Here is a 23,740-nt window from a genome sequence, read left to right as displayed (position 1 = left end):
CAACTAAGCCCATTCGCCCCAACTACTGAGCCTGTGCTCTAGAACCGACGAGCCACAACTACTGAGCCCACGTTCGCCTAGAGCCCGTGCTCCGCAACAAGAGAAGCCACCTCAATGAGAAGTGCACACACAGCAACGAAGGGTAGAGAAAGCCCGCACATAACAAAGAAGACCCAACGCACCAAAAACAAATAAATGAATTTTTTAAAAATGTTAAAAAAAAAAAAACTTCCCATCTTTTGCCACATGATTAAAGATGAAATGGGTTTTCAAATTCCTGAAACTTGTCTTTCTTTAAATGACATACAAAATAAGATAAGAGGAATGCAAGAGGTCTGTCTGTAAAATCAAAAATAGAAACTATGACCTCATTATTAGTCTGTGACATAAGAAAAAGTATTAGAAGGGCATATCTTTCTCACAGATAGTCTCCTGATATGTGAACTTTTGAAAAAACAAACCTGTGTTTTCCGGACAATATCTTAAGTGATAATGGTTAATTTCCACCACATTCCTCACTTTTTGCCAAAAACCATTGACACTAGGCTTTACCTAATTCTTACACCAAACAGTGAGAAAAATGGAAAACATATAGCTCTAAAGTTTAAACTTATTTAGTTTAAATTAATTTATCACGGTAAATTTTGTTAAAGTCTTTAAATAAAAATTATGTTTTAAGTACTTTTTGAAAATAAAACTCAACAAAGATTTAAAAAAATTTTTAATTTTCTGGTCTCAGATAAAATGTTAGATAACATAATTATGTGAACTTGAAATTATCTTATAAATACCACAAACCAAAACTAACTCAATCCCACTGTTACATTACTTAGCTTCTGCTACAGGCTCAGACCTTAAATGCTGCACCCGTGTTGGTTGTAACACAGGTGTGATTACTCAATATTATCTTTCTCAATAATAAACCTCAGGACCAAGAATGTTTATACATTTGGATTAACTCTAAACTGCGCAATCATCTAAGAGTTAGTAGAAAATTATCTCTTCTCCAGTTGTATAAAGAAAGCTGTACTTATCATTTTGTATCTCATGTTGATCTGTATATAGGTCCTTCCTTAAACCCAGATTTCACATTTGAAATAGTTTTAAAATGCAAAAATATGTATTTTAATTAAAAATGATGGACAAGTAATTATTTACTCATTAAATTATAAATTATTTACTCATTAAAAGGCATTATGTCTGTTTTGATGGCATCTTAATGCCACACACCAAAGAAGAAATCTGTGACTGACCTGTTGCATGGAAAATGTCCAACGTCCCTAAAAGCTTAAATAGTTTTGGTAAATAACCAAATGAGATTTTCAACAAAGGTGTAAAATTTACCTAACAATACAAACATGGCTTTCCTACACAATTTAAAATAAAATTTGATTTATGAGCTATCCACAAGAACTGAATTGATATCAAGCAAAAATACATATCAAGTGAAATATAAAACTATCTTCTTGATTCTGATTTAAGTAAAAAGCGTCCTGGTTACCAATGGTTAATAAAAACCTCTCATATTCTTAAAGATACAAGTGTGATCTAATTAACCTAGCCTGAGTCACTACCATTTGATTTTTACTGTGGCACGCATCATAAGTGCTCACAATAACAGAAAACAATTTCTTTTGGTCAACTACCTCTTTACAAAATACTCATCCTTAAATTGCAATGGCAAGACTGTTACCATTAAATACTGTCTACTTCAAAATTTTAGTGCACTAAAAACAATTTTCAACCACAAATATTGCTCTTCCATATTAAATAAATTTTTAGGTAATACAAAAATATTTTTTCGTTCAATATTAAGGGAAAAAATGAGGCTACTCCCAACATTATTACAAAAGAGGCAGTAAAAAAGATAGTAAGCCACTCCAATTTTAAACCCAGCCTACAAACTGAGTAACATTTACACAGCAATATCTCAAATAGTATCTGTCTTGTTATTTTGCCAGTCAACACAAAAAATAATTTTATCACAAAGTAAAAATAATTCTATATTCAACATTAAAAAGTAAGTCTCACAGAATACATGTATTTAACATTTATTCTCACACATGACAAGGAACAGTCCCTGATCACCCTGAATATCTGAGATGTAAACGTGTTCACTTAACAAAAGCTTTAAATTGAACACAAAATTGGGCACCTACTATCTGCTGAGAATGAATCCTTTGGAGATAGAAGCTATTATATATTATCAAAATATTTTTTAAAAAATAAACATAATGTCTCTTAAGAAGATTCCATACTAATATTCCTTAAGCAGTTTTTTGATAGCTCTTCAAAGTCCTGTTGATTTTGTACAATACTTTAAACACACAATGGTAGTACACATTTTAAGTCCCAGTAGTAACTTCCAGAAAAGAAGAGCTGTTAGGATTTACAAAATACACTTTAAAAAATAAAACCATAACCTTCTTTTAGAGTTTGATGCATAAAAATGGGTATTATTATTCTTAGAAATAAGAAACCAATTTAATAAGTTCTAATTTCACTAAGACCACTACAGTATATATTGAGAGGAAGAGTTTCTCCTAACTTATTAATTTGCTTTTTGCCTCACGTCCTCATTTTTAGATTCAAGAAATCCTAGAGCTTACTGCGGTATATATGGTAAAAATTCTCCGGCTGGAAGCAGTGAGGAAAACAGACAAGGCAAAATTGTAGAAGAGTTATCAGAGACCTAAAGAGTTGAAGAGAAATGAGAAGTCCTGTAAAGGTTCTAAACTTAAATTGAGATTGAAGGGATCCTGCAACTTATACTGACAACAAAAGGGAAGCATGATCAAAATGTGGTCTCTAAAATTTGCTCTCCAATTACATTATGATTTTCTACAAATCCACTTAAACAGATAAACAACTAATCCCTCAAATTCAGCTATTCTAAGAACAAAGACCATTTGACTAGTTTTGCCCCAAGGCACCAAATGTTTCAAAACTCTCTGGGAACAAAAATTATGCCTCACCTTTTAATAAATTTGCCTTGACAATCCAAAACATAGATAGTCAATTGGGGTATACATGAATAAGAAGTAAACATTTACAACCATGTTTTTTATAAAGTGCAATATACAAAAAATAAATAAAAAGCCAGACTCACTTTATAGGAACCAAAAACATATCAATATAAACAAAAAGAAACAAACAAACCCCAAAGCAATGAAGCAGGCCAGTATGAAGAAAGCTTGTACGAGTGAAGGCAGCTTTTCTTATAATTTCTAACTTGATATTGTTTGTTTGAAGCCAAATAAATCCAAATGCCTTATAAGTCTAGATGTGATCAAGGTCAAGATCAACAAAAACATAGGTATAAACAGTGTTCCCTCCTCTGGCTATATAAACCAAGTTTTCCCAAGAGTATACTAATTACCTACATTAGATAGTAAGTTTAAAGTACCAACCATCTGAACCACAGATCTTAACCACTTAGTCTATAAAATAAATGTACAATCTTTACACAGCAGTTAAGGATCTGAATTATATGATCAGTCAGAGCATATTACAAATGAGTACTGACCCCAAATCCCTACACAAACTCTTCCACCACCCACCAACACTTCATCTTATAAAATATTTCAAAGATTCTAAGTAAAGTTGTATGCTCAGTCTTCCATGATAAAACTCCCTAAGCCAGTAACTTCTACTATTATTTTGTAAATCAGAAATTTTTCATCAGTCTAATTCATATATGAACTTCATAAATCTCTTATTCCACTGTAAGTATTTTAGAGCAGAATTTACAATGAAATAAGAGAATCCTGAAAGGGTGTATCCTCTCCAACCTTTTTAAGTACTACTGGATTGAAAGGCACTCATCTTCCTGTTGCTCCACAATCAGAATGGTCATTAAATGCCATTAATAGCCCATTCTTAGCTCACTGCTTACTTCAGGCCAAAAAAGATCAACTTCCCACTGTAGAGATGAATTCTAATCATTCACACTTAAAAAAATAAAGTTAAATGACGTCATTTAATTTTCTGCCCCAATCTGTAAGATTTTTAAAATAGTATAAAATGGATTCAAAACCCTATTATGATATGGCTTTTATTTAAAATCTATTAAAACAGACTAAATTCCACATCCCATAATGGGTAAATAAATGGGCATGTTTGGGAAGGAAAAATATCAAGAGCTAGAGACTTACTTTTTTACTTACATAATTATAACAGAATGCTGTTAAGACAACTGTAAGGCAGCAAAGCATGGAGCTCCACTTTATCAAATACACAGTCAACTTACAAAATTCCTAAGGAATGCATAAATATATGGGGAAAATGGATGCAAAATATAATAGTGAGAAGAACAAGCATCTCCACACCCAGTGAAGTAACAGGTTTAGGCTTGTTTGTACAGCTCCCTAAAAATTTGAAAGATTACAAAAACCAAAATTCACAAAATTGGTCAAAAGTTGGATGGGAAACGTTCCACTCTAGACTAAAATGTCTCATCATACAAAATAGGTTGTACTTACACCCTTACTAAACATTTTAATTTACTTTGGCTTATTGAATAAAAGACGCTTTGGATTAAACCAAACAAAAACTATTATTTGCCCCCAAATAATTTTTTTAATATGTAAGAGCACCTGGCCTCACTACTGAAATGTCTATTAAAAACACCTGAGTGTTTTTATTTTTTCAAAAGTGGTGTCATTTTATTTGCCTCTCAGGAAAAACCCATAAAATTAATCAACTAAGACACAGCATTGTAATTTGCAGTAAAATCAACACATCTCCGTAAACGGTTTGGGGAAGAAAAAAAGCCCAGCCTTTTCATGTAAACATAATAAGCCTGTAATATGCTGCAGACAAACGCACTGCAAGGGGTGTGGAGGACCCGAGCTGATTAGATTACCACAACATCAGCCTGGGGCCGCCATTTTTAGAATCTGTAAAGGACAAAAGAGGGAAATTTCACTTTTTACTGCCCATCTCGGAGATTAAAGGAAAAAATGGACTGTTTTCCAATTAGGTATTGATGTCTCCAGCCCCGAGTTGAATGCACGTCACTTAATTCTCTCCAAGGTCTCCAGAACTCCAAACACCTTACGTTATTCACATCTCTAAAAAGGGGGGAAACAGGCAAAACGGGGTTTACTCTATAGCTAACTCTAGCCATTTCCCTTTGCCTTGAAACTGCACCGTTCTTAAGACAGAGTCTAGCAAGAACGGATCTCTACGGAGCTAAGGCCGGTGGAAGAGAGCCCTCCGGATTGTTTTCTCTCTCCCCCTCCCCCGTTTAGCACAGTGAACCGTTTGTTTCTCTTCTGTGTCTGCTGCCACAGTGTTTGTGCCAATCCCTTGGTCAAAATCAGCTTTCCTGAAATGTGCCATATTGTGGCTTCTAAGCCTCCGCTACAGTAAAGGACGGCGATAATGCAAGAGGAGGGGGGGAGGAGACCGAGAAGACTGGGTACTGGGGTGACCACCGCAGGGGCGGTTTTACCCTCTCCCGGGGAGGATGAGGAGCTGTCTCGTTCCCCCACAAAGGGAGATACCCAGGGCGTTCTTTCCACCCCCTTCGTATTTATGAGAAAATTAAACCAGAGACTGCCAGGCAAGAAATGGAAGCAGCAGAAGAAAATGGGGCCTAGACGGGTTCCCAGCACCTGAACGAGATGCGGTAGAGGACAGGGAGAGCTGGCAGCTCCTGGGACCACTTCGACACAAACCCTACTTACAGTCACAAGCCTCCCTCCTCACGCAAGCGGCCCTAACCCGCTGCCAGCGAGGAGCGCGCCCCCTCCCTAACTCCCCCTCTCAAGGGGGTTTAACTGCCAGTTTCCCCTTCCCCAACCCTAAAACCCGCCATAATGCTCCCTTTCTAGGGACAGGGAGGAGAAAGGATAAATTCGATTCAAACAACCAACGTCTTGCCCCCGGCAAGACACCTGAGCCAACGTCGACCCCACCCCCACCCCCGCCAGAAGGATAAAGATGAGAAAGCCCCCTGCCCCTGGAAACACACGTCCCTCCACCCCGCAAACCCCATGAACTCCCAAGGAGACGACAGGCACTGACCTGTGATGTTCACACACCAGACACCCGAACCCCGTTATTTGTTCGACCCCCAAGGAGTCTGTCCACACCTCCGCGGTCGGACGACCCCCCGACAGCAGCCACTGCGGACTCAGGACCCGGCTCCACACACCCCCTCCCCAAACAGCAGCGCGCAGCCTCTTCACCAGCAACCGAGGAGTAAGGGAGGGGGCACCGAGACAGTCAACAGGAACGCAGAGGCGACGGCGAGGCTGCTCAAGAGTGTCTATGCCCCCTCTGTTGCCGCTCCCGAACTCAGGCACCGTCTCCGACTCGGCCCCCTGCGCCCGCTCAGTGTCACTGCCTCTCGCTCTGGGAAAATGGCGGCTGACGGCGGCGGCGGCCGCGGCAGCGGCGGCGGCGGCGGCCGCGGCGGCGGCGGCAAGTGCACGGGGCCCGCCCGCCCCGCTCCGCAGGGGCAGAGGGGGAGGGGACGAAGCTGTCCGCCGCCATTTTGCTTGTGGGCTGCTGCCCGCCGTTACCTCTCCACCGCGACTAGAAGACAGCCAACTGGAGGCAGAGCGGTGGACAGAATCTCCGTCTATTTCACAACAGATGCATTCAACAATTCACCGAAGGTTTGGGAAAGTTTCGGTATTTGATGGGATTGGTTCTTTATCCCCTTTCCCTGAGTAGCCCTCATGTCTGGATATCGGTGAGCTTGGGCGCGCCACTACTGGGTGGAAGGATAATAATTGGAGGCCCTGGAAAGACACCCCCCCCCCAATGCACTCTCTCCCACTCCCAAAACCACCTCAGCCCTGGTCTGCCCTTCTCCCTCCCCCTCCTCAGTCTGGCCTCTAGCGCGGGATGAACTCGGTTGGGGTGTCACTCGACGCCCACTAGGGGCTGAGGCGGTTCCAGTGCGCAGGCTCCGAGCACCGGATAAAAGCGGCGCTGGCGAGTCCAGCGCCGTCTCGATGGAGGAGCGAGAAACGGAAGAGGTCGGGGGGAAAAGCAGCAGGAAAAATACAGCCACCGTCAGCGCCGCCTCCCTGCCACCGTGTATCGGGGTAAAAAGCTGCCGTTGCCGTCGGTGCAGTTGCCGTCTGTGCCTCCTACTTTGGCCCCGGGGAAGGATTTCCCCGCCGGCGGGACAATGGGCGGGGAGGGGAGCGGGAATTCCTTTATGCGGCGGTGATTAAACGAGAGAGGGTCAGAGAGACGGTTATCTCGAAGAACAAAGGGGCAGGCCAAAGAATAAAGGGTTTCCCCAGTAAAATGACACGGTGATTGCGGCTCCTGTTTTCGGGGTCTTTCCCCGAAATGGCGGTTTCCGTCTTCTAGCTCCACAGCCTCCCGAAGCGCTTGGTAAGCGGTGTGGGGAGAGGCAGAGGCGGTCCGTGCAGCCAATCAGTGCCTGAGGTGTTCTGTCGGGCGTGTCGTGATTGGCTAGCGGTGACCTCATGCTGCAGCAGGGGGTGGGGCCAGAGCCGTCGGGGGAGGCTGTTGCAGAGACAGAGCAGTGACGATGGTGATCTTTGCTGCTGCGGCCGATATGGAACCCAAGCGGTGGCGAAGGGAATCTCAAGGCTTTTCCTTGACTATTTTCGCCTGTCCCTGCGCGAGGTGAGGGCCCCGGCTCGGCCTCTGCGAAACTTCGGGGTGCTGGCGTGGATGAGGAGACACAAATTCTCCCATGATTTTAGTAACTGCGTCAGGGCAAGATGGCGCTGGGTCTCCTTGGGGCGCGGGGGGAGAGGCACGTCCACCGCCGCCGCAGCGCATGTGACCGGCCTGCATTCCTGTGGGGTTTGGCTCAGACCCAGGTGGGGGCGGGGGAGGGGAAAGGGCTGGGGCGGAGGAGACTGTGGTGCGGTCGGCGTCGGCCGCCTGAAGAGGAAGAGTTTACTGTTGAGGGCGCTTCTCCTCCCCCATAGTGCGTAACAGCTGCGGCTCCCTGGGAAAAGCCCCCGGAGGGGCGCTCCTTAGGGGTGTGACGGCTGTTGGTGGAGGGGACGGTTTGGCGCCCTATTTTCTTATCTGCCTTTCTCCTTGCGAGGTGTATTTACGTAAGGTGGCTGGTCCCTAATGTGGGAGTCGGAATCAACCGTGAGTCCCGAAGGGCCACTGGACTGAGTAAAAAGGAGAGTCTAGCTCCTGGGCCACAGCGCCGAGGAGTATTGATTATTTTCTGAGAAAACGTAAAGTTTCTCAGATCCGAATGGCAAAATATTCCCTAAGTTTGGAAATAAGTGTAAAAGGCGTGATAATACCCGGGAACACTTTTAGTTACCTAAAAGAAGAAACCAAGGAGTATATCATCTGAAGTTTGAGGGGCCCTCTTCAAACTTGTTTTTTCCATCTGTATTTACTTTCTTCCCGTTTCCTCCCTTTTTGTATATTCTACAAGAATGTGAAATCTTATCAGTGGATTTGTTTTTTTAATTTAGACGTGATTAGTAATACAGAATAAAAGTTGCCAGTGTTGTACATGAAGTTGTAAGGCTGTTTTCAATACTCTTAGTCTTTTTTCTGTCGCCCTCTTACTGTGGTTTTTAAAAATAAAAGATGAAATTATAATCACTTTTGGTAAATATTATTAAGATTCCTGCACCAGTATGAAATACTAAAGCGTACCTCTATAAATCACTTTTGTATAAGTATGAATTTTAATTTTAGTATTTGGAACCTTGGTAGGTGAAGATCTCCAGCAGCTCAGAAGTTCTTATTGTCAATATTGGCAGATTCAGTAAGAGAGACTAATTTTGTTTTTGTCTTCCCACTTGGCCAAAGTAATAGCCATTAACTGAACTAGATAAGATTTAAAAGGGCTTCTCTCCTTGGGTGGTGGTGAGTGAGAGCTGGGAGTTATTCAACAAAGACTTCTCCACCTAAAACCTGACTTGCTTTTTGACTGAACACCTATATTTGGTGCTTGGAGGAAATGCTTGTTGGACCTGAAAAGATGAGTTAACCTGGAGTCAAGGTTGCTCTGTTTCCTTTAGTCTTAGTTGTAGACTTGGTAGTTTGAAAACAACATTTAATTTTTAATATTTATTTTAAGTACTACAAAGATTTTAAAGTTCAAAACTTTTTTGTGTGTTCTGTGAATATAAATTGGGCATTTTGCCTATAAGAATTCTTGAATAATTTCAGGGGTCTATTATGTGTAAGTAACGACTCCCTTACCCTTATAGCAATTTTCTTACGGCTTAGAAAAGAGGAACTAAATATGAAGTCAGTAGATTTAAAGGCAATTTTCAGAAGGTTCTAACTTCACTGTGCCTTAATAAGGAAAAGAGGCCATATTGCAAGATAATGGAAACAAATCCTTGTTTTGTTTTGTACTTCTAAGTAGCTTGGGTCCTCATTGTTCCTAATTGCCAAACCCATGAACCTCTTGAGCTCTATTTTTTCTTTACTTTCCTGTGGCATTTAAAATACTAGCAGTTACTTCTTATCTTTGTCTGTCTTCTTGCATTATATTAATATGTTCTCCTTAGACAATTTCCTTTGTGTCTGTTCTCTAATGAAACACCCAAATTTTCATCTCAGAGCTGCAGATGCAATGTTTAGGTTTACCAGGGGCCACAGGCTTCCTGAACTCATAAAAATATTATGTTTGGTACTTTATTCCAAACTGTAAAATCAACAACAACAAAAAAACCCGTCTTTTGACCACCAGAGTTTTGAGAAGAGGTAGAGGGTTGATGAGGCTCGGCGGCAGGGTTTCTTCCCCTTTCACATGTGAGATGGGGTGGGGAGGCAGCTGATGGGACAGCCATAGTGCTGCCCCGCGAAAGGATGGGAAGACAACTGGCCTTAGTATTTTTCAACATCCATGTTTCTCACATCTAGCAGACATTTTAACCTACAAACTTCAACAGTATACAAACACCAGTTATTATTTGGGTTTATAGTTCCTTGATGTATTTGGGGTTTATCAAGTTATGTAGTACTGCTTGCTCTGATACTAGAGGATCCAATAAGTTGTGCCCTTGTATTTTTGTCACTTTTCCTGTTGTCATTTATGTGTCACCGTGCCAGCCACTAGTAACTACATGTGTTTTATGTATTATAAGGTTGGCATTCCAGTAATAGGGCTTATTAAAATTGTATGTAAAATGAAGCTCTGCAGTAAATCAAATTTGGGCTTTTGGCGTAAACATTGATAACCCTTTTGCCTGCTCTTAAAGTTTTGGGGGGGATTTTTGAATAGTCACTATCTTTTGACATACTTGCTGAAACAATTCAAAGTAAAAAAAAAATATTCAGAATTATATGTGACTTTCACTGGATTTTGTTTTTATATAAAACTTTCCTCTGCCCCACCCCACCCCTGACTTCAGTGGCCTTTAAATGTAGAATGAAAAGATTTATATCTGAGAACTGTTTGAGTTGAAACCATTAAATATACCTTAAAATGTTATGGTTAAACAGCATTACAGCCTGCTTAGTTTTAACTTCCTGAAAAAAATAAAATGCCATCTCTCGTTCTTCCTGGGCAAGGTGTTAACACTAAACCTAAAATGCATATTTGCAAATGGTGGTCAAAAAAACTTTCCAAAGTGTGGATACCTTGAGTCAACTTAATTATTTTTCTTAAGGAGAGGTAATAAGTTTGTTCCTAAGTATCTAAAAACCATTTTGAAAATTACCTGCCCTCTGCTATGCAAAAAGATCAGGTCCATAGTCTCTTCCCTGTTGAGTGTTTACGTTTAGTTCAAGTTTGAAACATCTGTAAGTACGGGATTTCACCTGGAAACTAGAAAAAACTAATAGTATTCTGCTTCCGCCTAAATGAAGCAGATAGGAAGTAGCAAAAACTTACAGATTTCACCATTCTCTGGAGTGGTTCAAGAAAAGTATTTATGCCATTTTTTCCTTCAGTGCTTATGTTTGCCATAAACTCTGCATACTTCAATGCTTATCTTGCACTTGTATTTCTGACAAAAGAAAAGTGGGTTTGGGGTTTTTTTGTTTCTCCTTTATTGTATGCACGCCACAAAACAGGCCATGGTCAACGTTGTCTTTTTGAGGTACAGAATATACCTTCAGTAAACAACTATCTTTTATATGGTGTTGGTCCTAATAAATTGGTTATGGACCCAGGGAAAATGGTATTTCATACAACTGAAAGCAAGTTAAATTATGTAGCAATTTATTCTTAGAGATTATATCACTTTAATATTTTTTTTTGGTGTCACTTTAATATTTTTTATCCTCAAAAGTATTTACTTTTAAAGGTATCCCTCCCAAAGTATATTAGTATTTGTGTCTTAGACTTAAAACTATATTCTGGTTTTCCCTCTCCAGTTTCTTTGTTCCTGGGACAGATTGGAACTCCAGCTCTAATTTCAGTCAAATAATTTGCATTCCTACCATATTTAAGATACCTGGAACATAATTCTTAGCTGTTAACGTTTTTCAGTTAGGTTGACAAGATAAACTACTCAGTAGTTTACAAAAATCCTTTGAAAAATTAGATGGCTGAGAGGAGATACTCTGCCCATAACATCAGAGGTCAAGGGTTCACTTGTGCCAGCTATAGACTTTAAATGTCTAAAAGTTAACTAGTTCCCTTTCTCCACAAACAGCCTTTTAAGTAAGTTTTATCTTACAGAATAAGGAAAGACTATATGCAATTATTTGCATTTATAACATTTTGTGAAAGTCTTGTATTCTTATATGCTCCAGGTGTGGGTGGTCTTATATAACCTATAGCAGTTGATTCCTTAGAGTATAACTTTTTAAAATACCATGGTTTATGTGCTAATACTAGTTGCTAGTTGCTACTCCTGTCCTTCCTGTTTTCATTAGTTGCTTTCCTCTGCTTCTTAATTGTTGCTATTTCCCAGTGTTGTGACCCCAGCCACTTTTTCACCAGTTATATTAATCAATTCCCACACCTTTACCTATTGATGACTCCAGAATTTATCATGTCTGAACTCAATTGGAACTACTAAATATCTTACCTGTCCCTTAGGTACTTCAAACTAAACAAATTCAAAACTGAGCTATTTTTTCTTTTAAACTTCTTTTGTTTCCCTTTTTTGTTTATTTATTTATTTTTTTGTTCTCCCCTTCTAGGTTAACTTATATAATCAAACATCTTTCCAAACAATTTTTTTTGCTTAAAACACTCAATTAGTTCATCACATTTGAGGATCAAGTTAGAACACACCCTATGATATGCAGGCTCGTTCATCTGTCTCCTGCTTGTGAGCCTCATGGATCACCACTAAAGTTAAAATGACCCGTCTACATAGCTGCTCTTTTTATCTCCAGAAAAGGAGACATTCCCTTTTCTTTGTTAATTGTGTATCTGTCACACTGTCATGTTCATGTTCCTCTTTTCTGTTAGTTTTTGAGATATTGGTAGACAGTGTCTCGTCTTTGTAGCTAAAGTGCAAAGTTCCTGGCATGTAATAGGCACTCAGTTTTGTTGTACAAATAACGTAATATGCTTTGATGCTAAGTGCCTGAAAATTTCTCGATAGCATGTGTTTTTGTTAATAATAGCAACTCAGTTGGATATATAAATGGATGCAAAATGCTCTGGTTGATTCCATACCATCATGTTACAAAACTTTGGGTTTGTTTCCCCGGCCCCATGTAACACCTATTTTGCCAGTGGTGTTAGCCCTCTAATCTGGTTTCTGCCACCTGGTTCTCTTCACTTAAATATTTTACCTGTTATTAATTCTACTCTATTAATTTATAACCTAGTTTGGGATTAAGCCATGTAGGTATGTACTGTAAGCATTCAGCCAGGAACCCCAGTTAACAGGTAATGTGCTTTGTAGAAGAAATCAAATTTTTGAACTAGGAGGCAGAATGTGGATTTCAATAATGGATGGGGTGGGGACAGTGAAACACAGCGTATTTGCCGTCAGCATGGCTTTATGTGCAAAGGCATAGAACAGGAATAGAAAAAACATGTTCTAAGTATAAGAAACCCGTTTGACTAGTCTTGCATGAAGTACATTGAGAGATGAGACAGGAAAAGAAGCTGGATTACAACCAGATTTCATTTTTTTTTTTTAATCTAGAGTCCTTTTGCCAGTGAAGCTCAAGCCATTTATTCTCTCTTTTTTTTTTTTTTTCCTATTTTATTTTGAGGAAGTAGTCTCAAATCAAAGAGGGAAATGACTGGCTTAAGTCCCACAGTAGGTTTGGCACCCAGATATTGCTAAAACGTCAACTCAAGTCTTGACGTTTTAACTTTTATGCTGAGAATCCATGTAGCACAGGCAACCTGTGTTTATACCTATATAGCAAAAGCCAGAACTTATAATTTTCTTGCTACATCAGGAAGTACGTCTTTTTTTTCTTTTTGGCTGCGCCATGCAGCTTGTGGGATCTTGGTTCCCCAACCAGGGATTGAACCTGGGCCCATGGCAGTGAGAGCGCAGACTCCTAACCACTGGACTGCCAGGGAAGTCCCAGGAAACATATCTTGATTCCTTCCTTATTAAAATGCTAGGCTCCCAAAAACTTTTATTAAAATGCTTCAAATTTCAGGTTAGCATTTTTGTTCATGTTTGTACATCTTAAATTCATTATGCCCATGCAAAATGCATTTTTAATGGCTTTTAGAACATGTGTGAACATTTGGCAGTCAGAAGAAATGATAGAATTTAAGGGTTTTTTTAGGTGATGTGTAAGCCCTCGTTTCAGCACGTAAGGTATTGTCAAATATGGTACTGTATTGGTCTTACAGCTGTTTCTGAAGGTTGTTCTTGTGCTACCTTGAAGAATGAGCCCTCCAAGGCTCCAACAGTTGCACATTTTGAAAAACAAAGCTTGACTTATACTGCTTGTATATCAAGGGTCTGATTTGTAGTTTGTGCTTAAAACTGTTTTGTTTTGTTAGAGACTAACATTTTAGATACCAAAGTCATAATTGTAAATGTCCACAGATAGCTAAACGTCAGAAGACGCTAGGAATGAATACCATTTATACAGTCATCCCTTGGTATCCGTGGGGCAAGGATATGGAGGGGCAATTGTACTTAGTGTATGTCAGCTGAGCTTGCATTACCTTTGCCTTATGGTGTGTCTTACAGAAATTAGTTTTTAGTGATAGAAGAGACTTAATTTTGATTTAGGCTTTTAACAAATGAGGAAATTAATATCCATCAAGATCACTTGGTTTTAAGTACTTTATTTTCCTAGGTATGATCAAATTTGATATTTTCTTTTTTCCTTCATTTTTATATGAATCCAGTCACCTAATCAATGCTTATGTTAAATAGGTCATTCGTGTTTGTTTCAGTACTTTATGTATCCTGTGTCTTGCTCTCCTAGGTGATCATTAACATAGAGTAGGCACCTAATTTTTGTTTCCCATTCTTACTGGCTCCCCATTTTTTCCACCCCTATACTCTACAGACTTCCCTCTTGATTAATAACTATACAATTTCTATATATATATATATATATATATATAAAACAATGTATACTTTTCAAATATATGTGTATCAAAGTGTTTTTAATTTGTTATTCTTACCTCTGTAGGCAGTAATTAGTTCTATTTAACTAACAAATCAAACTTTGGTATTATTGAAGCACTCAGCCTCTGTAAAGATGACCAGAGGTGTTAGCATAGTTAAATTGATGACCAGAGGTTAGCATAGTTAAATTAATTTCTTAAATGTTACTCATATTAAGCTACAAAGTAAACTGACCTTAAATTGCACTTAGGTAGTAGATTACTTCCTAATCATAGCTTTAGGTTCAAATAGCCTCTCTGAAATTAAAAACAAAACAGAAAACATTGGAAGTAGTAGAGGTTTATGTCATGAAAATCAAAATTTCATGATTATGAGGCTTTAGTAGCTGTGGCATAGTTATTTCTTTGTATCCCTGCCTTTTTTCTATCAGCCAAATGGTCATTATCAAATTATGTTCAAGGATAAGGACTAAATTCTGAGAGGAGTTTAATCGGAGCCCTAGTTCAAAGTGTAATTTTTTTTTTTTTTTTTTAGAAGAGAAGATCTTTTTTTTTTTTTTTAATTTATTTATGGCTGTGTTGGGTCTTCGTTTTTGTGGGAGGGCTTTCTCCAGTTGCGGCAAGCGGGGGCCACTCTTCATCGCGATGCGCGGGCCTCTCACTATCGCGGCCTCTCGTTGCGGAGCACAGGCTCCAGACGCGCAGGCTCAGTAGTTGTGGCTCACGGGCCCAGTTGCTCCGCGGCATGTGGGATCTTCCCAGACCAGGGCTCGAACCCGTGTCCCCTGCATTGGCAGGCAGATTCTCAACCACTGCGCCACCAGGGAAGCCCCAAAGTGTAATTTTTTTAAGGTAAACTCTTTAAACACATGGTTAAGTTTTCTGTACCAGGTGCTTAGTAAAATCATTTATTTGTGGAAGAGAAGCAGCTGCTTGGTTTTCTATGCATAAACTCCCCCAGCCCTTGCCATCATGTATTCCAAAAATAATAGTAATAAACAATATTAGGTTATGTCTTCCATTTTTAAAACTGTGAAACAAGTCATATGTTCCCCTTGGAATAAATTTTCCATTTGTAAATAAACTGAAAGCGTTTTTCCTTGCGATGCATTTTTGTGAAATAACTATAATTTGTGTGAAAATTAAAATATAATTCTGAAATATGAATTAGCAAAGTAAAATGAAGGAACCAGATTACAAAATCAAGTCATGAGGTAAGGCTTAGGAAGATGGAAAGAGGACAGTTAAGCATTCATATATACATTTTAAATCTCTTTGGAAAGGAATTCTCATTGAAAAGAATATCTTCATAGCAGTCATAAAATTTGGTATTTTAGAACTCAGTAATTACAGCCAGACCAGCAAAGTTCTTAAAACTTGGGGTCCCAGAATGTTCAGGTGAAGGTAAATGTGTAGGGTACTGGTCCTCTTTAGATTGAGGGAGTAGGAAGAGTTTTGACATCACAGGCTATTTTGACTTAAAGCATGAACTTGAAAGTAGTTTCATTTTTTAGAGTTTGATTATTCATTCCCTTGCAGCCTCTCCCTCTCACTGGCAGAACTTATTTCCTTGCTTGCTCATTCTGTTACTATGCATCAAAGAGGCATTGTGTACCAGAAGTCTTTAAGCTACTGGGAAGAAGGGTACTTATAAGAACCGGGTAATTGTTAATCATAATAAACAGTCTGTCGAGGTGCATGGGTAACTCCCTGATATATTAGTAGCAGTCAGCAACTAGATAGCTTCCCAACAAGCGGGTTAGATTTGTTCCTTCTAAATCAAGGACTTCTGCTTCATAATCTAGGTCTTGTGTCTCATACGAGCCTTTATTATATAGAATGGTTAAGGTGGGAAAGGCTCACACTATATATCCCTGGAATACAGAGCCATTGTTTTGACTTCAAGGATTTAGGAGAAATCGAACAATGTGTGTCCATAGATGATCTAAGATATGAGTCAACAAAGCTAAATAATTATTCTGTAGGGTTTTTTGGTAGAATGTAGCAATCCAGTATGTAGGAGAGGCAAACTAAAAAGAAATAGTTGGGAGGGGTTTAGACCTAATCAAATACATTGGTTCCTAGACTTTGGGATTTCTTGAATGAATCAAATGATAAATATGGAAACCAATATAGTTACTATTTTTAGTTCTCTAAACAGCAACACCATATCCTTGGTTTTAAAAAACGGGTGTTAACAGCAAATAAGGACATAGTCTCATAATTTAAAAAATTAAATTATTTTGAAAAACCTGCTACATTGTTCTTATTCTCATTTTCCTGTGGAATAATGAAAAATTATCCAGAATTCATTTTAGATTGTTACTTGTGAATCATTCATGTATCTCAACTCTCATTTTAATTGTGACAAGTCAGTCTTAGATGAATGTGTAAAAGGCTTATAAATTTTCAACAGAATCTGTTTAAATTAGGATATGTCCATGAATACAGCCATTAAAGTTATTTTTAAAGAATCATTTCAGGGCTTCCCTGGTGGCGCAGCGGTTGAGAGTCTGCCTGCCAATGCAGGGGACACGGGTTCGAGCCCTGGTCTGGGGGCATCCCACATGCCGCGGAGCAACTAGGCCCGTGAGCCCCAATTACTGAGCCTGCGCGTCTGGAGCCTGTGCCCCGCAACGGGAGGGGCCGCGATAGTGAGAGGCCCGCGCACCGCGATGAAGAGTGGCCCCTGCTCGCCACAACTAGAGAAAGCCCTCGCACAGAAACGAAGACCCAACACAGCCAAAAATAAATAAATTAAAATAAATAAATTAATTAATTAAAAAAAAATCATTTCAGGGCATCGCATACTACAAAGAAATGGTAACAAAAATATGAAAAACAGATTACAATTTGTAGGGCTTTTGTATATTGTGTTTGCTTTCATAGAAATGAGGGTAAAGGAAGTAAAGTACAATGGTTTCACTGGTTCTCTCTGGGTTGTAGGCATACAGATGGATTTTCTACAACAGACAAGTATTACCAGAAAGCATTTTTTTTAAAGTTGTTCTAGTTTGTAATGATAAGGCAAAATGCTTGGATATTATTTTTTTAAATGGGATGCAAACAGTATGGTCTGCAACTTGTCAGAACCCAGGAACCATCCTCAGTTCTTTAATACTTTGTGTCTGTTATGTTCCTAAGTAATGTCCATTCTGAGTTTTTATTTCTTGGTCTGACCCCCCTTGTCTTCATGACCATTGCCACTACTTTAGTTCAGGCCTGGCATAGAGTAGTCAGTTGCCCTGAATATTTGCCAAATAAATGAGTCTTTATATATAACTATGCAGTGATGTAGCTTACTCTGCTTTAATCTTGCCCCTTCTAATCCATCTGTCATCCTTCAAAGTGATTTTACTAAAATGTGAATCTGATTTTACTTGAAATGCTTTTAATGGAGTCCATGCTTCTTAGACTGGCATAAAGGAAGGCCCTCTTATTTGTTGTCTCCTGCCTTTTTTTCCAATCAGAGATCCAGTTGCTGCTCCTTTTGCTTCGACCCACATTACTGCTTTCAGTTCCCTAAACTTACCTTGCTCTCTCAGACCTCCTTTCTTTTTGTTACTACCTTTTCATGGAATCCCCCTACTCTGCCCCTTGTGAATGCATCCTTCAGTTCAAATGTTTTTCCTCTTTGAAGCTTTTTCTGGTGCTCTTCCAAGAAGTCTATTGTTATTTATAATTCCATGTACCTTTTACTCAGTTCTGTTATAGCAGTTTGTTGTATTGGTTGGCCAAAAAGTTTGTTTGGGTTTTTCCGTAACGTCTTACGAAAAACCTGAATGAACTTTTGGGCCAACCCAAATTATTTAGAATCTCCTCACCCTGCTAGAATGTGAGCCCCTGAAGGGCAGTGTTTACTTTGCATTATCTCTCAGATAAATGCATACAGCCTGCATTAATTCCCAGGACATAGTAAGTGCTCAAATAAATGTTTTAATTAGGTCTCTTCTCGTTCTGGGGTGAGTATGAGTCTGCAAAATAGTAATAGCTCTTGAACTTTGTGAAGAGAAGGAAAGAGGGTTAGAGATGTATTTTTGTAGTTAAAAGTTAGGAAACCTAAAATTGGTAATGATTTGTGCCCAAGAGCAAAGCCACTCTATTCTAGGGGGGGCAAAAAAAATAATAATAATTGAACATCAATTAGTCTTTGAAAGACTAACAATCCCAAGTGAAGCATACCCTAGTACTTTTCTCTGTCCACTGCAGATAAAAGCCTCCTCTCAAAAAAAAGTGTTAAATTGTGTTGAGAAAATTGAAAATTCCTATCCATCCTCTGGTGTTTGGTTATAAGTTCTTTTTGTTCAGGTTTAATCTGCCTTTCCAAACCATGATAATAATAATTTAAAAAAACTGTACAGGTACTTTAACTTAATTACATTAGAGAAGAGAACCTTCCCACTGCTAACTTTTCTAAACAGTTCAGCAACCCTATTAACAGGATGGAAGTTCATGGCTAGATTCTGGTAGCTCATTCAAAGGAATAGCTATGGTCCCACAGATACGGATGGAGATCATAGATGCTTACCAATATGCAGCAACAAGCCTAGGGACTAACATCCCAAAATGGCATAGTAAAAACACATGTTCATCTCTGCACAGAAAGATACTTAGTCTAAATTCTTAATAGTTTACAATCAACAGATGATGTTGATGCCCATTTTTATAAAGCTGAATCCATTAATGCACTAACCAATCCCTTCCACAACACAAGCAATTTTATATTCTTCAGGCAGGTTTGGCACTAAGTTAAAAATCACTCCTAAGATTTGTAACATAAAATAAGTTGATATGTTCTGTTACACAGGCACCAACATTTCTTTTCCAAAGTGTTAGTTGAAAGTACTACATAAAGAACTGGTAGAAATATCACACATTTAATTCTCAAGGCAGAACTTAGTTGGTCTTGCATTTCTAACAACTTAATTGATTTTTCATTGAAGGCAAATTCTTAACGCCCAGGGTTATAGTCGTGGCTACAAAGCCTTTTTAAAAAAAAAAAAAAAAATCCACTTTTAAAAATTAGTTTCCCTACTACAGGCATGTTGAACTGCTGCAGGTCGGTAGTTCCCAAGCCAGTTTGACTACCATAATTATCTGGGAAGCTTGTTAACTACATTCCAGGGCTCCACCCAGAGTTCCCCCAAACAAGATGTTACGTATCATTCATAATTTTCTTAAGAATGTAGCAATTCATTAAGAATCATATGCTGAACTCCTTAGTGACCCAGGAATCTGCATTTTTCACAGACCTCATCCTCAGGTACTTTTCATGCAAATTGCTACTTTGATAAACACTTAGATACATGGAATGAAGCATTTCACTAAAATGTTTATTTAAAGTTACAGTGCCAAGACAGTTTTGTTTTTCCCATTTCTTTTTTGGTGAGTGTTGCTGTACTAGTAGACGTCTCCAACCTGAGAAGCTTGGATGTACTATTGGCATGAACCATTTCCTTCATGTCTTCTTGGAGATTTCATCAGAACAGCAACGTAAATTGTTTTCTAAGAAATTCAGAATATTCTGATGGACTGACCCTTTTTTTCTGTAGCCGATAAGGGTCAAGTCTTGTTAGCCTGGGAATCAGTCTGTCTTTTTAATGAGTGTTTAGGTTTTTTTGTGAAAAAGAAGCCTTATTTCTATACTCCTCCCCTCTTAATATATAGGAGCATTTTAAACGAGGAGGAGCTATCAACTGTTATTTTAAACATAGTGACATTTCATCCTATTTTTTTTTAATTTTATTTATTCATTTATTTATTTATGGCTGTATTGGGTCTTCGTTTCTGTGCAAGGGCTTTCTCCAGTTGCAGCAAGCAGAGGCCACTCTTCATCGCGGTGCGTGGGCCTCTCACTGTCGCGGCCTCTCTTGTTGCGGAGCACAGGCTCCAGATGCGCAGGCTCAGTAATTGTGGCTCACGGGCTTAGTTGCTCCGCGGCATGTGGGATCTTCCCAGACCAGGGCTCGAACCCGTGTCCCCTGCATTGGCAGGCAGATTCTCAACCACTGCGCCACCAGGGAAGCCCAGTGACATTTCATCCTACTTTTACAACTAATTATTCTAAGATGTTTAGACAATGTGATCTTTTAACCAAGGTTACTGTTTTCCCTTAAAGGTGAAACCAGTAACTTTAAATCCCAGAAGTGCAACTCAGAGTAGAAAGAAGCATCCTTTCATTTAATATTAGTAACTTAAGAGTAGTAGATCTTAAGGAATTTAGATGTCATGAGCTAGGACTTTAAGGACCCACCCACTTCAACATAAAAAATCCAGTCCCAATACTGATAAATATTCTCATCATATAATTCACATGTTTTGGTATCATGTTCACCAGGCAACTTTATGCATATAATTAGACTTCCTATATAATTAACCTTCTTGGAGGAAACTACTGGCCAAAGAGTTAATCATGTGTCTTTTCTTCATTAAAAAAAAAAAAAAATCATTTGATTTATCAGTTTAACACACCTGTCCCTTGGTTACTGAGCCTTCAGTCTGAGATACCAATGTGTTTATTAACAAAGTCAGGTTTTTTGATCTTATATGTTAGATTGATAAACATTCTTTTGACTTTTAAATTATTTATAAATGCGAAATATAAAGAACTACAAATTACTTCAGCAAATCCATAATACAGCATATGGAGATACATATGAAAATACAGTAAATAGTATACCAAGAATTCATTCTTTCATCAAGCTGGTAGTAAACATTGTGTATGTGTGAGGGAGAGGGAGATTGTTTCTGAGAAGACTGACAAATGTTTTAGTCTTAAGGAACTCCCACTATGTCACCATATTATCCAGAAGGTTAACCAGGAATAGAAAATGTAAAAATGTAACTTACTCTAGATCAAAATTAAGCTCAACCAGGTCTTTGCCTGCTGATTCTGCCAAGCTAATTGCCTTGGCAGTGTTTCCATGGATACTAGGTAGGGGCAGTGGGGGTTGTATTCATAGGCATCACTACTTAATGATGAGGCATTTGGCTATCTTAAGAGTCATAGTTACTCCTTATCTTACCCTCACTTCATTGATTTGTTTTTGTTTTTTAATTAATTTTTATTGGAGTATAGTTGATTTACAGTGTTTGTTTCTGCTGTACAGCAAAGTGAATCAGTTGTACATATACATACATCCACTCTTTTTTAGATTCTTTCCCCACATAGGTCATTACAGAGTACTGAGTAGAGTTCCCTGTGCTATACAGTAGGTCCTTATTATCTATTTTATATATAGTAGTGTGTATATCTCACTTAATTTCTTTACTTTTTTTTTTCCTTCAAATTAAAGCACAGATTTGCCTCATATTGGAAACCAAAGTAGTCATGTCATTAGCTATGGGATTCTTTAACCTGAAAAGCAAAAGACAACACGATTGCATTTAAGAATGTATGGATAACATAAAGAATTGTGGGGTGAGATGGGAAGAAATCTTTTTAAGATGGCTGTATTTTAACACCTCCTGCCTAATAAATTCATGTCTGAAGGGACAAATGTGTGGAATTTAGTCCTTCCAACATTCCACTGAGTTAATCATTCTTTCTGTTCAAAGAGGCAGTGAGGAATAATTTGTGAGTCGCTGCAGTTAAAAATAAAGTGCCATATAAGCACCCAAGGGCAGAGATAAGGATGGAGTTACGGGTCTTAAGAGAAGAACCTGGCTTAGTTTACGCAAGTGCCAAATACATGAACAAGAACACTCCATTAAAATTTCTCTCAAACATTGTATATCTTACAGAGTGGGTATATCTGTGGGCTTTCACAGTGGTCAATCTTACTTCATTCAGCATAAGCTTAACAAATATTTGCAGAGATTGATAGAATTTAGGATTAGCCTAAAACCCTCTCAGGTATCCAGTGTTAATTATCTCTCCCTCCCTCTTTATGCATGCATTAGTTTGCCCAACAAGTGACCTGTTTAAATAGCCACAGTGATATTGGGGCAGTTTATTGCATCTTTGGTCAGCTCTTTTTTTCTCCGGATCCCTAGAACTAAATGCATTATTCCAAATTGGTTTTGTCCCACAAAACATGAGTAAAATGAGGAACTGGGTAGGTAAGTGGCAAACAGCATAAGTTATTTGGACATGTAGCTCACTCTGTAAGTAGACTAACCAAGTAAACAGGAAGCTATTTGAGAAATTTAACCTTAATGTTTTTTTCAAATGTTATTTTTAAATCTTTGGGAATATTTTCATAAAATAACAACTTCCATCATGAAGTTAGTAGAATTACAGCAAGTTTTAGGAGCTATCTGCGATAAAAGATGTTGCATGTAAAACTAAAATTACACACATAAGTATGTAATTATTGTACACATGTTGTAATAAACTTAAATCTCAGTTTGAGTTATTTCTTACTTTATAATCATTGAGCTTCTTTTCACCCAAGGTGAAGTGTGAGTATATTTTTATACTTGCTGTATTAATTGACCAAACAAGCACTCTGATATTTTCAGATGCCAAAAAGCATTATGGTGAAGACCATGTTGAATTAAATATCCAGCCAGCACGTTTAGGTTACTGTGATCATACACGCATGCATGAAGTTGAGCTTTCTTTACCCTTTTTCCCATTAAGGACCAGGGCAGGAATGGGCAAGCTATAGCAAGCACTGCCTGTGTTTTTATAGCTGGGCAGTTCAGAAGGTTGTTCACATTTTTAAAGGGTTATTGTTGGGGGGGGGGGGGACCCTATGTGACTGAGACTGTGGTTTGAAAAGCCTAAAATGTTTCCTGTGTGGCCCCCTATACAGAAAAAAATGTGTGGATTCCTGAACTAGAGCAATTAAAGGAAATATTGTGAACTTAAGACTTTTAGAAACAAGTAACGATCAATTGGTAACTGCTAAGCCAGAGAGCCTGCTCGTCATCAAGGGATCAGTTGGGACATAGGAAAGATGGAAGCCGGTTTAGGCTGGAGGTCAAAATACAAATATCAAGAACTAGCTAATGAATAGGCAAATAATTATATACCCTGGGTCAGAGCCAGTAGATGGAATAATATGCCATCATTAAAATGAACTTATAACATGTAAAAATGTTTCTGATCTATTTAAACTATTAGTATAAGGCTTTATACCCCATGTCTTAGTGACATATAGGAAAAAAATTTAAAGAAGACGTATCACAGCAACTAGCGCAAATAAAGTCATGTTTGATTCAGTGCATGCATCTGTTGTGGCGGTGAGGGTTTTGCTTAATCTCTTACCCGCTGAGTGCTAGGTAATTGGTCGTGCAGCAGCATTCTCTGAAGTATCATGTCGGCACTACCCTTAAACAGAAACTGAT

At 38.7% G+C, this 23,740-nt stretch overlaps 1 protein-coding gene and 1 long non-coding RNA gene across 6 annotated transcripts in view; one reads left to right on the top strand and one right to left on the bottom strand.

Moving 5' to 3' along the window:
- The window catches only part of KMT2E (lysine methyltransferase 2E (inactive)), a 98,660-nt gene extending 92,171 nt beyond the window's left edge, over positions 1 to 6,489 (bottom strand). For all 4 annotated transcript variants that reach the window (XM_057549508.1, XM_057549506.1, XM_057549509.1 and 1 more), the window contains exon 1: positions 6,031 to 6,489. The gene's annotated coding sequence lies outside the window, so the exon portion shown is untranslated. The remainder of the gene's footprint in view (positions 1 to 6,030) is intronic.
- The window catches only part of LOC102998604 (uncharacterized), a 99,833-nt gene continuing 82,572 nt past the window's right edge, over positions 6,480 to 23,740 (top strand). For both annotated transcript variants that reach the window (XR_009008774.1, XR_450560.2), the window contains exon 1: positions 6,480 to 6,626. This is a non-coding gene — a long non-coding RNA (uncharacterized LOC102998604). The remainder of the gene's footprint in view (positions 6,627 to 23,740) is intronic.

This window comes from Balaenoptera acutorostrata, chromosome 7 (assembly GCF_949987535.1).
Source record: "Balaenoptera acutorostrata chromosome 7, mBalAcu1.1, whole genome shotgun sequence".
Classification (NCBI taxonomy): domain Eukaryota; kingdom Metazoa; phylum Chordata; class Mammalia; order Artiodactyla; family Balaenopteridae; genus Balaenoptera; species Balaenoptera acutorostrata.
Note: the sequence above shows the minus strand (reverse complement) of the source record. Positions and strands in the feature narration are given on the sequence as shown.